Source organism: Amborella trichopoda, chromosome 9, assembly GCF_054954075.1.
Source record: "Amborella trichopoda isolate Santa Cruz 75 chromosome 9, AtrichopodaSantaCruz75HAP2 v2.0, whole genome shotgun sequence".
In the NCBI taxonomy this organism is placed as follows: Eukaryota; Viridiplantae; Streptophyta; class Magnoliopsida; order Amborellales; family Amborellaceae; genus Amborella; species Amborella trichopoda.
In genome coordinates, this window is record NC_142344.1 from 47,196,969 (window position 1) to 47,202,968 (window position 6,000).

At 36.4% G+C, this 6,000-nt stretch overlaps 1 long non-coding RNA gene across 9 annotated transcripts in view; it reads right to left on the minus strand.

The window, feature by feature from the left end:
* Positions 1-5,526, minus strand: part of LOC110006785 (uncharacterized) — a 29,783-nt gene extending 24,257 nt beyond the window's left edge. For 5 of the 9 annotated variants that reach the window (XR_002280058.2, XR_016040517.1, XR_016040518.1 and 2 more), the window contains exons 1-3: positions 5,188-5,373; positions 4,689-4,787; positions 4,547-4,597 (exon numbers count right to left, since the gene is read on the minus strand). This is a non-coding gene — a long non-coding RNA (uncharacterized LOC110006785). Of the gene's footprint in view, positions 1-1,781; positions 1,920-4,403; positions 4,598-4,688; positions 4,788-5,187; positions 5,374-5,402 lie in introns of those variants that run through there. The other 4 variants (XR_016040516.1, XR_016040519.1, XR_016040515.1 and 1 more) reach the window with 4 other exon arrangements.
* Between the last annotated feature and the right edge of the window lie 474 nt (positions 5,527-6,000).

A 6,000-nucleotide genomic window follows, 5' to 3' on the forward strand; every position in this document is an offset into this window, starting at 1 on the left:
GAAAGATTGAGAAAGATGTCTCACACATAATTAGAGTTGGGTGGGCGAAGTGAAGATGTGCAAATGAAATTTTATGCGATCTCCGCGTACCAATGAAGCTGAAGGGCAAGTTCTATATGAAAATTGTGAGACTAGCTTTGCTCTATGGGGTAAAATGTTGGGCGGACAAAAAACAATGTACCAAAAAAATGAGTGTAGCGGAGATGAGGATGTTGAGATGGGTGAGTGGCAAGACAAGAAGGGATAAAAGTCAAAATGACTCCATTCGAGAGAATTTAGGTGTGGCACCAATAGGCAATAAGATGAGAGAGAGTAGACTTAAGTGGACTGGCCATGTGTGGCGCCGACCAAGTAAAACACCTGTTTGGAGGAGCGAGCTAGTTCAAGTGGAAAAATTGAAGAGGGAATGGGGTAGGCCCAAAAGGACGTGGTTGGAAATAGTCCGAAAAGATATGGGGACATATGACCTCACTGAGGGTATGGTCTTTAATAGAGCAGAATAGCTGACCATGATTCTTGTAGCCGATCCCAATTAATTGGGAAAAAGCTATGATGATGAGTGGTCGAGTCTTAGTAAACCGAGACAATGAGGAAGCCACAAATAAGTGGAAGGGAGGTCGTCTATTGTGTAAACCCTTCGGTCAGCTATCATCTGAACCAAAGGATTGTCCAAGACAATACCCATCATTTTAGATTTCACCATATTAACTATGAAGCAGGATGCAAACTCAAACCATTGGAGGAAGAGTAGCAGGCAGTCAACTTGTCACTGGGATGCATTGCAAAAGAGGAGAGTATCGTCTGCGTATTGAAGGTGGGAGATGGACGTACTCGACCTTCCAATGTTTAAGCCAGTAAGAAAGCATGCTCGGTACATTCTCAAAATGGAGGCGCTATACACCTCAGCCACTATTGCAAAGAGGAAGGGTGACAAAGGATCACCCTATCGAATGCCCCTAAAAGCCAGAAGTATCCCTTGGGGGAGCCATTAATGAGTACAGACAAAAAAAGATTGGAGATGCATCCTTGAATCCATTTTCTCCATTTACCCTTGAAGCCCATTCTAGGGAGAGTCTCATCAAGAACCTTCCAATCTATGTGATCATATCTTCTCTCAGTCAAGTTTTGATAACGAGGCCTTGGATTTTTTGAAGGTTTGGGACGCCTCTTGACTGCCTAAGTATCGAGTAAGATAGGACCGTGGTCTGAAGTAAGATTGGGAAGAACGGAGGAGTGAGTCCCATGGAAGAGATTGTCCCAATCTAGAGAAGTGAGGAACCTATCTAATTTAGATAAGGTGGGATTGGGGGAGTAATTTGACCAAGTGTCTTCCGCCCCATACTCATAATTGCTTCATAGGAATCAAGACAAAGCTTTCTTCTAAAGTCCTACTTAAAAATTAGAGCTACAAATGTTTCTACATCAAAGGTGCTCAATGGATTCAACTTACAGCTCCCTTTTTTTTTCATACCAAGTATGGATTCTCAATGGATTCAACTTACTACTTCCTTTCTTTTCATAGGAAGTATGGATTTTCCCATTCTAAGCACAAACAATTTTAGCTTAACAAAAAGATCCCTAGAGAGTGAACCAAACAGATCATTCTTCGAGGCAAAAGAACTAAGGTCGGCAGATATTACATCAATGCCAAAATTTGAGGCCCAATATGATTCTGAGTAGGTACTGAAGAAAGGAACTGCAAAGGGGTCAAAAACAACAAACACAACACAAAAAAAATGGAAACCAAAATTAACGAATTACCACTTATTACATTTGATACTTCCTAAAGGGGTCGTCACTTGGTGTGACGGTAAAAGGTTCGGGTAGCTAGCGCAAGAGGGTTCAAGTCCTGAGAGCAGCCAATTTGTGCATAAAAAGCCAAAGATTAGGACCGTTTCCATCTCACCCCTCCAAGGACCCTGTGTAAGCAAGACCAGCACCGGCTTATGACCCTTCCTTTTTTTTTTTACATTAGATACTTCTGGTATTGAATTTTGGTCATTATTCTTTTAGATTGGATGTTAAAACTCAAGAAACTTGGATGATAAAGCTCAAAATTGAATTGTATCGAACTAGGTTATTGAGGCACAAAAACAATTTTGTCTCTCACACTATCATGTTGTATTGTTAGTTTTATGTTGTGACTTGACTACTATATGTTATCTCTTAGCCAGATCCATTTGTTTCTTTAATTCTTTATCTCATTAACATACATCAAGTTGCAATAAGAACGTCATAACATAGCATATGAAAAGAAAAGGGAGTTAGCATTGATGATAAAGAGAATACCACTTATTACAATAGTGCTTCTAGTTTGAATTCTGGTCTTTATCCTTTTAGGTTAGATGTTAAAAAAAAGAAACTTTATTATTATTGAACTAGGTAGCCATACAAATATTTTGTTCTCTAGCATTATCACATCACATTGCAAGGTTTTTAGAAATTTAGAAGGAAGGAATTGTTTTTGTGAAATGAATGAAACCATGCAAAAGGTACCTCAAGTGTATTAGAAGTTTATGTAAATAAGTGGACAACTTCTCTAATCAGCTCTAAAGGTCTCAATCAATCCAAAATTGAAGCAAGAATCAAGTCTTACAATACTAGGTTCCAATTCCAGTTAATGCCCATAACTTATTTCAAATAATTCTAATGGGTCATGGGTTCCATCCCCAGCGGCAGCCCAACTTAACTCCAGTTTAGGCTGTTAATAAGGACCATTTCTTAGTTGTGTTGAGTACCACTCCAGCAATTAAGACATTCAATCCTGCTGCTAATTTTTATGGACAAATATCTTGCTTACTTTAACGCTAGGCGATGCTACACCCTTCACCATGCAAATGCTCATAACAGGTTGATTCATAGCTGTTTGGATCTCCCAACCTGGAGATCCCGCTCTGGAATCTCCCTCCAGCACTCCGGGAAATGGATCTTCAAGGAATTTTGAACTTTCAAATTTTAGGATCCCAATCTTGATTATTCGGAATATCGATCCCACTACTGGGGATCTAAATCCCCACTTTAAAGACCAAGATAAAGATCAAGCTAAGGATTTTCTTTGTTTATAACCAGCTACCAAATGTAGTTATATTTTTCATACGATTGCATTGTTTGTTGGCTATAAATAAAGAGATACCTACTTTAAAGAGTATATATAGTTTTAGATTATATATACTTTAAGGTCAGGATCAAGATCCCCAAAAGTTTGGGATCAAGATCCCAAAAAGTTGGATCAAAATCTTCAAAAGGTGGGATCAAGGTCCTAACATTTGGGGTCCTAACATATGCTCAGATGATGATGATGATGATAAGTGCCTAACATGTGCATTATCCAAAGATGCTCCCAACCATATGGATTTTGTAGCCTTTCACAATCTCCAACCTTTTATCCTGATGCCATCAACTATGGGCTGATCTCAGTGCCAAAATGTGGCTCACAAACAAGGTTTACATATAATAATCAAGTTTCTAATTTGTTTAATCTACCAGCCAAAAGAAGATTCCTGGTATGCTCCATAAACTTTTGCATTAAAAAAGCTTTAGATCATGGAATGCTTGGAGTTGCCCAAAACTGGAACCCATGCCAAATATCAAAAAGTTGCAACAAATAGATGAGAAAGTTTGCAACATTGCTACCAATATGGTAACCCAAACATGGGAGGTTGTAAGAGAGAAAAGATATCGACTCTACCAATGGCATAGATGAGCCCTAGTATGTAATGAACTCCTGTTATTATTGAAGCTACTTGATTTAAGAATAACTTAAATCTTTGAAGCGTGATCACTTCTATGAATAAGACTGAGATTCTAGAATCCTAGAGGTAAATTCTACTCAAAAATAAAATTTGACTATTCTTATCCAAGGTTTTGAAGTTTTATCTCTTCAGATTCAGAAACATCTTTTTTGTGTCAACCCAAAAATTAAATTGATCTAAGTGCTAGAGAAACCATAAGCTCTAGACTCCATAATGTTGTAATGTTTATAAGAGTAACCAAAAATCTTTGAAGCACGATCATTTATATGAATAAAACTTCAAGCTTCTATATCCATGTTGCAAAATTCTAATTAAGCATAAAAGCTAATGGTTCTTATTCAAAGTTTTCAAATTTTATTCTCAATAAGATCTTTTTTGCCTCAACCCATAATGGAAATTGATCTAACTGATAGGGAAACCATAAGCTCTAGACTCCATAAAATCTCTAAAAATAGCTAATGAGCTTAAACCTCTTAGCTTTCTCTGTCTATTTCTATTACAATTGAGTCATAACTAATACCATTCCTTCCAAATTAGCTAATTTATCTAGGAAAGTTAACTTGTGATCTAACTCCATTGGGCATAACTTCCCCTAATTGCCTAAGTTTCTTAAACAAAATAAACATAACCATATACAAGAAAATTGTCTTAGAATCCCAAAAACTGTAGAAATCCAATAATAAGATAAATAATTCAACAAAGGTAGAAAACAACAAGGGAAATGCATGAAACACATGATTAATCTCCATTCACAAATAAGAAAAATGGGGGTAAAAACTCAAAGAGCTACTGACCACAACAAAAATTGTGAATTTTGGGTCCCTATTTACGACCAATCGGTGAACCTGCAGAACCTCAAGCGAATAAGATTTAAAAGGTCCTGAAATCTGAAGAAAATTCATAAAAGAAAAGAAAGGAAAATATTGGAATTTATACCTCGTATTCAACTTTGTGCTTCTCAGGCTCCTCAAGTGGAACATAGTATTTTGCAAGACGCGTCTTCCCTTGCCTATTCTGGAGCAATATAAAACGGATCTGCAAAAACCAAATGCATTCCGATCATTCTGTAAAACCAAACACCATTTCCTTGAATAAAAAGAAGGGGGAAAAAAAAAACGTGTTTTAATCTTAGCTGGAAAAACACTATATCACATCACATTTAGCTTCAAAAAAAAAATCCAATTTTGATTTCAGCTGCAAAAAAAAAATTGTCAAATTCCTTCCAAGGCAAAAAAAACTCAAATGAACCCCAAACTTCATTAGATCCTTCTGCATCATTTCTTACTAGATTTATAACAAAATCAGAATCAGAAACCAATAAATAAGTCAATTAGCAAAAAAAATAAGAAGAAATTTCTAGAAAATCAAAATGGGGAAGCAAGAGATTGTCCGAAAATAAACACCTAACAAAGAAAGGGTTTAAAGCCTAAATTACCATGGTGGATTATAAACAACTCGTGCTGCCCGTTCAGAAATGGGGTAGAAATGAAATCAGAGTCATTACAGATGCCTGCTCCTTAGATTAAAACGCCAGGCATGAAGCTGGAAATGTCAAGGAAAATGCTATGATCCATATGACTAGGAAACCCCACGGTTACCAGGAAAATGCTATGATCCATATGATTAGGAAACCCAATGGTTACTACTTACGAGTGTTTTCCGCCGTTTAATAAAATAATGGATGATGATGATCACTTGTCCCCCCTGGTCCAAAGAGATATTTAGAATAAATTTATTTCGGGAAAGTTTTGTATAAAACCCTAATTCTTCCTTTTATTTTATGGTAAACCGTCTGTCTTTTTTTCTTTCAAATGGTATGAGGAAATCCCTAACTAGCACCGCACCGCTTATCTATTTTTTCCATCTTCTACTGATTTTGACCATAAAAATTAGTCTCAATAAATCTTTTATATCATTTCATACCAAAAAAAAATTTAACTTTCTTTTTCCTTTTCAACCCAGTAAAAACGTTTTTGGGTTGAAATGATATAAAAAGATTTATTCAGACCAATTTTTATGATCAAAATCAATAAAAGAGGGAGATAAAAAATGATGGGGCATGGTGAAATCTTTAGGGGTTTTCTTAAGCCGCTTGAAAGAAAAACGGAAAGAGGGTATACCATGAAATAATACGAGGAACTAGGGTTCTTTATGAAAATTTCCCATTTTTTTATTTAGATTTTTAAAAAAATTATAGGTATCGCCGTTTTATGACCTCCGGCTCCTCCCCTAAAACTTCGGATGTCAC